The sequence below is a fragment of the Lolium rigidum genome, chromosome 1, assembly GCF_022539505.1.
Source record: "Lolium rigidum isolate FL_2022 chromosome 1, APGP_CSIRO_Lrig_0.1, whole genome shotgun sequence".
Classification (NCBI taxonomy): Eukaryota; Viridiplantae; Streptophyta; class Magnoliopsida; order Poales; family Poaceae; genus Lolium; species Lolium rigidum.
In genome coordinates, this window is record NC_061508.1 from 43,140,139 (window position 1) to 43,151,888 (window position 11,750).

Genomic DNA, 11,750 nt, shown 5'->3' on the forward strand with positions numbered 1-11,750 from the left:
TTGTTCGCTGCACTAAATCAAAACACAAAAAAAAAAAAATTAGTTGCTAGCTTTACTTTATTTGTTATCTTGTTTGCTATATCGAAAACACAAAAAAATTAGTTACTAGCATTTACTTTACTTATTTCATCATGTTTCCTTTTAATTTTACCACAAAGAACATACCGGTAGGACAAGGGTCTATAGTTGGGAGGAACAATATAGAAGAATTTTTCACCCATGTTAGTACCGTTGAAAACTTTGAAGATAGACACTTGGTAGATCTTGCGCCTACTTATGAAATTGCTGCTGCGCATTTAGTTCGCTTGTTGGAAACTAAATTTGTTAATCTTAATCCTATAATCCAACACATGTTTTTCACACTTGGTGATATGGAAGAAGGGGAAAAGAAAGATTTTGTATTAGAAACCCTTCTTAGAGAATTTGGTGGTCTAGCAAGAGAAGCTAGAAAGGTGTTTGCTAAATTTAATATGCTTGGTTCTCCTACTAATTTTGTTAGTCTCCTTGAAAAGATGGATATGGATAGAATAAGATACACTAATAATATTGATGATGGAGGTGAGATCAAAGCACCAATACCATGTAAGCTCCTAGCTATGAATGATGCACTAGAAAATAACTATGCTTGGCTTGTTCCTGAAAATTTGTTTGATGAGAGTAGCACGCCTAAGACTAATGAAAAGGGAGATGCTGAAACTTATGTATCTAATATAATATGCCTGGTTGAGAAAAGCCCACACCCCGCTGTAGAAGTACCACCCTTCGATAATACTTGATACACACTTTACTGCGCCTAGGCTGAAAGGCGTTAAGAAAGCGCTTATGGGAGACAACCCATGTTTTTACCTACAGTACTTTGTTTTTATTTTTTGTGTCTTGGAAGTTGTTTACTACTGTAGCAACCTCTCCTTATCTTAGTTTTGAGTTTTGTTGTGCCAAGTTAAGCCGTTGATAGAAAAGTAAGTACTAGATTTGGATTACTGCGCAGTTCCAGATTTCTTTGCTGTCACGAATCTGAGCCCACTGCCCTGCAGGAAGCTCAGAAAATTATGCCAATTTACGTGCATGATCCTCAGATATGTACGCAACTTTCATTCAATTTGAGCATTTTCATTTGAGCAAGTCTGGTGCCATTTTAAAATTCGTCAATACGAACTGTTCTGTTTTGACAGATTCTGCCTTTTATTTCGCATTGCCTCTTTCGCTATGTTGGATGAATTTCTTTGATCCACTAATGTCCAGTAGCATTATGCAATGTCCAGAAGTGTTAAGAATGATTGTGTCACCTCTGAATATGTCAATTTATATTGTGCACTAACCCTCTAATGAGTTGTTTCGAGTTTGGTGTGGAGGAAGTTTTCAAGGATCAAGAGAGGAGTATGATGCAACATGATCAAGGAGAGTGAAAGCTCTAAGCTTGGGGATGCACCCGGTGGTTCACCCCTGCATATATCAAGAAGACTCAAGCGTCTAAGCTTGGGGATGCCCAAGGCATCCCCTTCTTCATCAACAAATTATCAGGTTCCTCCCCTGAAACTACATTTTTATTCGGCCACATCTTATGTGCTTTTTCTTGGAGCGTCGGTTTGTTTTTGTTTTTGTTTTGTTTGAATAAAATGGATCCTAGCATTCACTTTATGGGAGAGATACACGCTCCGCTGTAGCATATGGACAAGTATGTCCTTGGTTTCTACTCATAGTATTCATGGCGAAGTTTCTCCTTCGTTAAATTGTTATATGGTTGGAATTGGAAAATGATACATGTAGTAATTGCTATAAATGTCTTGGGTAATGTGATACTTGGCAATTGTTGTGCTCATGTTTAAGCTCTTGCATCATATGCTTTGCACCCATTAATGAAGAAATACATAGAGCATGCTAAAATTTGGTTTGCATATTTGGTTTCTCTAAGGTCTAGATAATTTCTAGTATTGAGTTTGAACAACAAGGAAGACGGTGTAGAGTCTTATAATGCTTACAATATGTCTTTTATGTGAGTTTTGCTGCACCGGTTCATCCTTGTGTTTGTTTCTAATAAGCCTTGCTAGCCTAAACCTTGTATCGAGAGGGAATACTTCTCATGCATCCAAAATACTTGAGCTAACCACTATGCCATTTGTGTCCACCATACCTACCTACTACATGGTATTTCCAGCCATTCCAAAGTAAATTGCTTGAGTGCTACCTTTAAAATTCCATCATTCACCTTTGCAATATATAGCTCATGGGACAAATAGCTTAAAAACTATTGTGGTATTGAATATGTAATTATGCACTTTATCTCTTATTAAGTTGCTTGTTGTGCGATAACCATGTTTACTTGGGAACGCCATCAACTCATTGTTGAATTTCATGTGAGTTGCTATGCATGTTCGTCTTGTACGAAGTAAGGGCGATCTACACTTGAGTTGAATGGTTTGAGCATGAATATTGTGAGAGAAGAACATTGGGCCGCTAACTAAAGCCATGTTCCATGGTGGAAGTTTCGAGTTTTGGACAAACATCCTCAAATCTCTAATGAGAAAAGAATTAATTGTTGTTGAATGCTTAAAGCATTAAAAGAGGAGTCCATTATCTCATTGTCTATGTTGTCCCGGTATGGATGTCTAAGTTGAGAATAATCAAAAGCGAGAAATCCAAATGCGAGCTTTCTCCTTAGACCTTTGTACGAGGCGGCATAGAGGTACCCCTTTGTGATACTTGGTTAAAGCATATGTATTGCGGTGATAATCCAGGTAGTCCAAGCTAATTAGGACAAGGTGCGGGCACTATTAGTACACTATGCATGAGGCTTGCAACTTATAAGATATAATTTACATGATGCATATGCTTTATTACTACCGTTGACAAAATTGTTTCATGTTTTCAAAATCAAAGCTCTAGCACAAATATAGCAATCGATGCTTTTCCTCTATGAGGACCATTCTTTTACTTTCAATGTTGAGTCAGTTCACCTATTTTTCTCCACCTCAAGAAGCAAACACTTGTGTGAACTGTGCATTGATTCCTACATATTCGCTTATTGCACTTATTATATTACTCTATGTTGACAATATCCATGAGATATACATGTTACAAGTTGAAAGCAACCGCTGAAACTTAATCTTCTTTTGTGTTGCTTCAATACCTTTACTTTGAATTATTGCTTTATGAGTTAACTCTTATGCAAGACTTATTGATGCTTGTCTTGAAGTGCTATTCATGAAAAGTCTTTGCTTTATGATTCACTTGTTTACTCATGTCATACACATTGTTTTGATCGCTGCACTCACTACATATGCTTTACAAATAGTATGATCAAGTTTATGATGGCATGTCACTCCGGAAATTATCTTTGTTATCGTTTTACCTGCTCGGGACGAGCAGAACTAAGCTTGGGGATGCTGATACGTCTCCAACGTATCGATAATTTCTTGTGTTCCATGCCACATTATTGATGTTATCTACATGTTTTATGCACACTTTATATCATATTCGTGCATTTTCCGGAACTAACCTATTAACAAGATGTCGAAGTGCCGATTCTTCGTTTTCTGCTGTTTTTGGTTTCGAAATCCTAGTAAAGAAATATTCTCGGAATTGGACGAAATAAAAGCCCGGAGGCCTATTTTCTCACGAAGCTTCCGAAGTCCGAAGATGAGACGAAGAGGGGCCACGGGGTGGCCAAACCCTAGGGCGGCGCGGCCCCACCCCTGGCCGCGCCGGCCTGTGGTTTGGGCCCCCCGTGCTGCCTCTTGACTTGCCCTTCCGCCTACAAATAGCCTCCGTGACGAAACCCCCGCATCGAGAGCCACGATACGGAAAACATTGCCGAGACGCCGTCGCCGCCGATCCCATCTCGGGGATCCCGGAGATCGCCTCCGGCACCCTGCCGGAGAGGGGAATCATCTCCCGGAGGACTCTACGCCGCCATGGTCGCCTCCGGTGTGATGTGTGAGTAGTCTACCCCTGGACTATGGGTCCATAGCAGTAGCTAGATGGTTGTCTTCTCCCCATTGTGCTATCATTGTCGGATCTTGTGAGCTGCCTATCATGATCAAGATCATCTATATGTAATTCTATATGTTGCGTTTGTTGGGATCCGATGAATAGAGAATACTTGTTATGTTGATTATCAAAGTTATACATGTGTTGTTTATGATCTTGCATGCTCTCCGTTATTAGTAGATGCTCCGGCCAAGTAGATGCTTTTAACTCCAAGAGGGAGTACTTATGCTCGATAGTGGGTTCATGCCCGCATTGACACCAGGACGATGTGACGAAAGTTCTAAGGTTGTGTTGTGCTTGTTGCCACTAGGGATAAAACATTGATGCTATGTCTAAGGATGTAGTTGTTGATTACATTACGCACCATACTTAATGCAATTGTCCGTTGCTTGCAACTTAATACTGGAGGGGTTCGGATGATAACCTCGAAGGTGGACTTTTTAGGCATAGATGCGGTTGGATGGCGGTCTATGTACTTTGTCGTAATGCCCAATTAAATCTCACTATACTCATCATGATATGTATGTGCATTGTCATGCTCTCTTTATTTGTCAATTGCCCAAGCTGTAATTTGTTCACCCAACATGCTCGTTCGTCTTATGGGAGAGACACCTCTAGTGAGCTGTGGACCCCGGTCCAATTCTCTTTACTCGAAATACAATCTCATCGCAATACTTGTTCTACTCGTTTTCACGCAAACAATCATCTTCCACACAATACGGTTAATCCTTTGTTACAGCAAGCCGGTGAGATTGACAACCTCACTTGTTTCGTTGGGGCAAAGTAGTTTGGTTGTGTTGTGCGGGTTCCACGTTGGCGCCGGAATCTCTGGTGTTGCGCCGCACTACATCCCGCCGCCATCAACCTTCAACGTGCTTCTTGGCTCCTCCTGGTTCGATAAACCTTAGTTTCTTTCTGAGGGAAAACTTGCTGCTGTGCTCATCATACCTTCCTCTTGGGGTTGCCCAACGAACGTGTGAAATACACGCCATCAGGCGTATGGTGGCGGTGGCGACTGGTTCATGGACACCGGCGCTTCCGCGCATATGGCTGCGCATCCCGGTAACCTCTCCTTTTCCACACCCGCTTCCACTTCTTCTCGCATCATCGTTGGCAACGGTCATGCCCTTCCTATTACTCACACTGGTTCTGTCTCTTTTCCTTCCACCTCCACTCCTCTCTCTCTCCATAATGTTCTTGTTTCTCCTGACTTGATTAAAAATCTTGTTTCTGTTAAGTCTTTCTGTCGTGATAACCCCGTGACTGTGGAATTTGACGCTTTTGGTTTCTCTGTCAAGGATGGTCGTACCCGGATGCTCCTGTTATCACCAGAGTTTGACCGAGTCAGAGGTGGGCCGCGATCAAGATGGACTTGAAGAATATACATGGAAGAAATACGTGAATCGGCCTTTTATACCAAGTTGGGCTTAATTGCCCGTGTATCTGTAATATATTAGATCGCATCTTAGTTTAGAAGTTAGAATCTTACCCGTGCACGGTTTGGTGCACGCCCACATTAGAAAGTCCGTCTGGACTATAAATATGTATCTAGGGTTTATGGAATAAACAACAACCAACGTTCAACCACAAACAAATCTCGGCGCATCGCCAACTCCTTCGTCTCGAGGGTTTCTACCGGTAAGCACCATGCTGCCTAGATCGCATCTTGCGATCTAGGCAGCACAAGCCTGCCCACGTTGTTCATGCGTTGCTCGTCATCGAAGCCTTTTGATGGCGAGCAACGTAGTTATCTTAGACATGTTAGGGTTAGCATTGTTCTTCGAATTACATGCTTTCGTAGTGCAACCCTTGCATGTCTAGCCGCCTTACACCTATCTTAGGTGTAGGGGCGGCACCCCGCTTGATCATAGTTTAGTAGATCTGATCCGTTACGGTTGCTCCTTGTTTCATCAAGGATTAGTTTAACATCCGCAATAGTTAGGCCTTACAAAGGGTTGGAGGATCCAGCGGCGTGTAGGGTGGCGTTTGCTAGCCCTAGAAAGGATGTTCGGGGATCAACCTCGTGTTGGTTTTTAAGCCCTATCTAGGATCGGCTTACGGTCACCGTGCGCGAGCGCGAGGCCCAATCGTGAGTAGGATGATCCGATTATGCGGTGAAAACCCTAAATCGTCGTAGATCTCATTAGCTTTATTTTGATCAAGCAGGACCACCATATATTCGGACACCTTGTCTGAATCATGGGTGGATCGGCTCTTTGAGCCGATTCACAGGATAACCTGAGAGCCGATCGAGGCTCGTATTTAACGTTTACGTGTGTGCCCTGCAGGAAACTAAGCGAGGCATCATCCACACCTTCACGACCAGGTATAGGTCAGGTGGCACGCCCTTGTGATAAACATCGGACGTGCGACCAGGAGGCTTTGCGGGCCGTCGCTCTGAGGGACTGGGGCCAGCCACAGCCCTAGTTGTTCCCGGCTCTACCGTGTTGACCATCTCTGCCCGCCAGGGGGTTTCTGACGTCAACACATTCTGGCACGCCCGGTGGGACCACCTTCAACATCCACCACATCGCCGTCTGCATCCGAGATGGCGGAAGGCACTCCGGTCAAGTACGAGGATCTGCACGATGAGCTCAAGAAGAAGCATGACGAAATCAAGGCAGTCCTCGAGCCGAACTCATCGGCTCTTTCCACCGAACCCGCTCGCATGGCGTCGGGTGGAAGGGTTTCACACACGAAGGCGCGCTCGATGGAGTGGACCTGTCCGCCCCGTCGGAAGAACGCACCGGGTCGGCTGCGGCGAGGAGATCAACTACATGGTGGCTCATTCGCTGCACCGCCACTGCGAGAGCCTGGTGAACACTTTGGAGCGTGTCGCTGCGCGTCGTCCAGGAAATCATGAGCCACCGGTATTCTCCATCGGGACCAGCTCTGGGGACTTTCAAGGGATAGATGCCGCTCCAGCCCCAGCCGTTCGCATGGGCAGCATCGGAACTGCCGAACTCATCGGCATACGTCGTCTACAAGATTGGTGGTGATCCTAGTGACTACCAATTCCTACCTAAGGCACCCAAGGAGATCCCGCACGGATACGCGTGCGCGTACGTACCGGACTGCAGCACCTGGGCACTCTCGAACCAGGCTGCAATATCAGGGGCCTCTGGAACGGCAGGAGGAACGTCAGGAGCCGATCCTGAGAAGCAATCGTGGCTAGCTAAGTACGCTACTCCGACAAACCTCCAGAGCCCAGCTCCTGCAGTTGGCTCAGAACCGGAAAAGCAAGCATGGCTGGTTAAGTATGCCACCCGGCGAATCTTCAGGGTTCGACACCTTCAGCCATCACGGCGGATCAGATTTGTGCTATTCTGAAAGATCAGTTTGGCATGATGCCGAAAAGGAAGACGTTCGGCTACACCAAGCCGTACCCCAACGACTACGAACTGATCCCGCTACCACCCAAATATCGGCTCCCGGACTTCACAAAGTTTAGTGGATCAGATGGTTCCAGCTCCATCGAGAATGTGAGCCGATATTTGGCACAACTGGGCACGATCTCAGCATCAGACGAGTTGTGTGTGAGGTTCTTTGCACAGTCCCTCACAGGATCGGCTTTCGGGTGGTACACATCGTTGCCACCGAACTCCATTCGGACTTGGAAGCAGTTGGAAGAACAGTTCCATGAGCAGTATCACTCGAAGCTTCCGATGTTGGTATTGCCGATCTAGCGCAAGTACGACGAAGCGCGGGGAGACGGTCTCGGAATACGTCCAGCGCTTCGGGACCATTAGGAACCGATGCTTTTCGGCTCATATAAGTGAAAAAGAAGCGATCGAGTTGGCGGTGGTGGGTCTCTCATCATCGATTAAAGACGTGGCCTCCCAAGCGGACTACCCTTCATTGGCGCACATGGTGCGAAGGCTGTCGGCATATGAGCGGCGCCACCCGGATGTTTACCGGGACAAGTTCAAGCGGGCGGTGACCCTGGTTGAGGCGGACGAGGATGAAGGTGCTTGCGGGAGATCGAGAGATAGCGGTGGCTGAATGGACTCGGGCGACGGGCCCGTGACCTGCAAATGGGTGAAGCCACAAGGCCCTCCAAAAGGGTTCGACTTCGACGTGACCAAGACGGAGCAGATTTTTGATCTCTTACTCACGGAGAAGCATATAAAGGTACCCGAAGGCCACAAGTTCCCCACGGTGCAAGAGCTGAACGGAAAGCCATACGCAAATGGCATAACACGTTCTCCCACACCACCAATGACTGCGGGGTGTGGCGGCGGCAGATCCAAATGGCGATAGAAAACGGACGGTTAATTTTCAACCAGTACGCCATGAAGGTCGACACACACCCTTCCCCGCCGTTAACATGGTGGAGTATTCTTACCATGAAGGTTGCCAGCCGGGATCTTCGTTCGGCATCAACATGGTAGGATCTGGACACCACGCGCGGCAAGGATGGAGATGAGGGCAGCTGCTCTCATGGCAAAGATACAGACGAAGCCGCTCCACGCGATCGGCTCCGCCAAGATGGCAAGCGCTACGTAACGAGAGGGAGAAGTGAAGAACATAAGATATCGGCGACCCCTCTGCGATCACCTCCTCAACAAGTATGTGAGTCAGTATGACCAACGCCGACGGTCCAGCGATGATGATGAAAGAGATCGTCTGGCTAGAGAAGCCAGAAGACATCATCGGCATAATCGCGATAAGGAGGAGCACGAGTGTTGTGCCAAGGAAAAGGCAAGGGAGCGAGACGACGAGGACGGAGCCTCGGGATTGTCCCTTCTTCGAGCACTTGCTGGGATTCGAGGAATGAGCCGATTGCCAACAATCGGCAATTGCCCAGAATGCAACCGGAAGAAGAAGGAGCAGCCAACGTGTCCGTGTTCGAGCGCTTAGGGCCTCTCCCGCCACAAAGCAAACGCGCTGAGTCCCCTCGATGGGAAGATCTCGAGGATTCAAAAAACGAGGGACAAGAAGAAGAAGACAGGTACCACCGGCCAAGGTGGTGCCACGATGGACTCGGCCGTTCTCGAAACGCGGGGTTCAGCGATTGCGCGGCCTGGAGGAAGCCGAGAGGTTATACTTGCATACATTGAGGAAGGCAAGGCCTGATGCGGCTGCGAAGATTCAGCGAGCCCTGGATGAAGAGGGTCGTCCACGGAAGATGGAGTGGCGCCCCAAGCAAAGGAAAGCCGATGACGAAACATCGGCTGGCACAAACATGGTGCTCGTTCTTCCGACGAAGCTTAGTGCTCCACGATTACACGATGCAATCAAGGTAGATGACAGCAAGCGCACCAACATGATAAAGTCAGAGATTGGGCTGGTTTTATCTACCGGCCTGAATGAGTAGCAAGAGCACGTCAATAAGCAAACGTGGCGAGGCTGATCCTTGTGATCGGCCCCAAATTTTTTTGTGAAGGGACATTACAAGACTTTCACCGAGCAAGCAATGTGGAGGACGATTCCAGCAATCGGCCAAAATTATCCTCACCATCCATTCCGCCCGGGTTCAACACGTTATCCGACAGAGCCTATACCATCAATTCTCTTGACAGAATCGGCTCGGGGGGGCACCCAGGTGGATAAAACACGAGGATATGCAGTAGAAGTATCTCATCCTTTGGTGATGGGTATTGAAGCATGGGGGCCGATGCATAAATCGGCCGTAAAAAATTCGAAAAATTTTGAGCATAGCCGATGCAGCAGACATCGACCTAAGGATATGAAAGCCGATGCATGGCCATCGACTCAAGAGGAATAACTGGTACGTTCAGAGGGACAATGGAGCACGAAGGGAGATTTTAATGGAAGAACTCCTCAATGGAGTAGTTTAAGGGCTCGGATCCTCTCTTCAAGAGCCATGCCAAGAGCAGCCTGGACGTGCAGATCAGGTCAAGGATGGATTGCCTCAGATCCACCGAAGGAAGGGAGCCGATCTAATCTGCAAGGCGCAAGAAGTAGATTGAAGAAGCTCGGGGGGCAGCTCACCCTGAAGGTTCTCTGCTTTGGGGCTACGTCATGATTTGAGGCTAATGCCGGCACACGTGGCTGATTCGCCTTGATTAAGGCTCGGGGGGCAGCTCGCTCTGAAGGTCTTTGCTCTGGGGAGCCGATTTGGTTGGAATCGGCTAGCCCTACGGCGCAACTGGTCTGGAGAATGGTGTTCTGTTACGGAGCCATCAGTTTGAGCATCCAAGACAGTTCCAGGGCTCTTTTAAAGACGTCTGCTCAAGATCAAGTCGCCAGCTTACTAAGATCGGCTGTGCCATCGTCATCGGCAGAGCTGGCTAGTTGGGAGGGATGGCTAAATTGGCCTGTCTCGCAGATTATCGTGAGACCGATGCGTTACCATCGGTCACTAAGCATGGATTAGGCCAGCGGTCGACGGACTCAGCATGAAAGGAATCGGCGAAATCAAGTTAAGGGAAATTCTTCATTAAGTATTGGGATTTCTTACAATGGAGAGCCGATTGCTCAAGGAAGGAAGAACAAAGGAAGGGTCTATTGACCAATCTACTACTGCTAGGCCTATACTAGTAGATCCTAATCTACGGGCCATCAACTGCCCTCATCGTCATCCTCGGAACTCTCATCGACGCTGCTGCCGATGGGCTCCTCGTCGCTACTCCCGTAGCCCTCCACGGGGGCTTCATCCCCGTCTTCATCATCGCTCATTGTCGTCGTCCCACCACATGCGGAGGCGTTTCGCCGGCGGGTAGCCCTCGAGGGAGTCGTCGTCGTCGTCTTCTTCTTCTTCTTCGGAGGTGGGGCAGCCGTCCCGGGAGAAGCTGGTCGTCCTCGCTTTTGACTCCGAGTTCCCGTCGGCGAGGAATTGAAGATCTTCATCCCCGCTGGTCAAGGACTTGTCGTCCTCGGACCAAATGGAGGAGGCGTGGCTCTCCTCGTCCCATTCTTCTGGGGCACGGATTTCCGGCGGCGTCTCGCGGGAGGAATCGGACCCGTAGGAAAGCTCGGAGGAGGAGGAAGAAGACATGGTGGCACGGAGGGTTTTTTGGTGCTAATGCGAGGAGGACGAAGGAGACGCAAAACTGTTTAGAACGGTTAAATAAAGGGGATATGAGAGAGATTCAATGCCACAGCAGTTTCGAGGAGATGTTGCCCAACGGAAAGCTTTGCGGCCACGTGGAGAAGTGGAAGGGGCAAGGCATCATGATGAGGATTCACGCGGCGGTTCTGCTCTGCCACGACATGACCCGACGAAAGAAGAGCATAATGATTTTGGAAATGTCATTTCCAAAACCGAGGGAGCATGTGTTATCACCAGAGTTTGACCGAGTCGAGAGGTGGGCCGCGATCAAGATGGACTTGAAGAATATACATGGAAGAAATACGTGAATCGGCCTTTTATACCAAGTTGGGCTTAATTGCCCGTGTATCTGTAATATATTAGATCGCATCTTAGTTTAGAAGTTAGAATCTTACCCGTGCACGGTTTGGTGCACGCCCACATTAGAAAGTCCACTTGGACTATAAATATGTATCTAGGGTTTATGGAATAAACAACAACCAACGTTCAACCACAAACAAATCTCGGCGCATCGCCAACTCCTTCGTCTCGAGGGTTTCTACCGGTAAGCACCATGCTGCCTAGATCGCATCTTGCGATCATGCGTTGCTCGTACTGAAGCCTTTTTGATGGCGAGCAACGTAGTTATCTTAGATATGTTAGGGTTAGCATTGTTCTTCATATTACATGCTGTCGTAGTGCAACCCTTGCATGTCTAGCCGCCTACACCTATCTTAGGTGTAGGGCGGCACCCTTGATCATAGTTTAG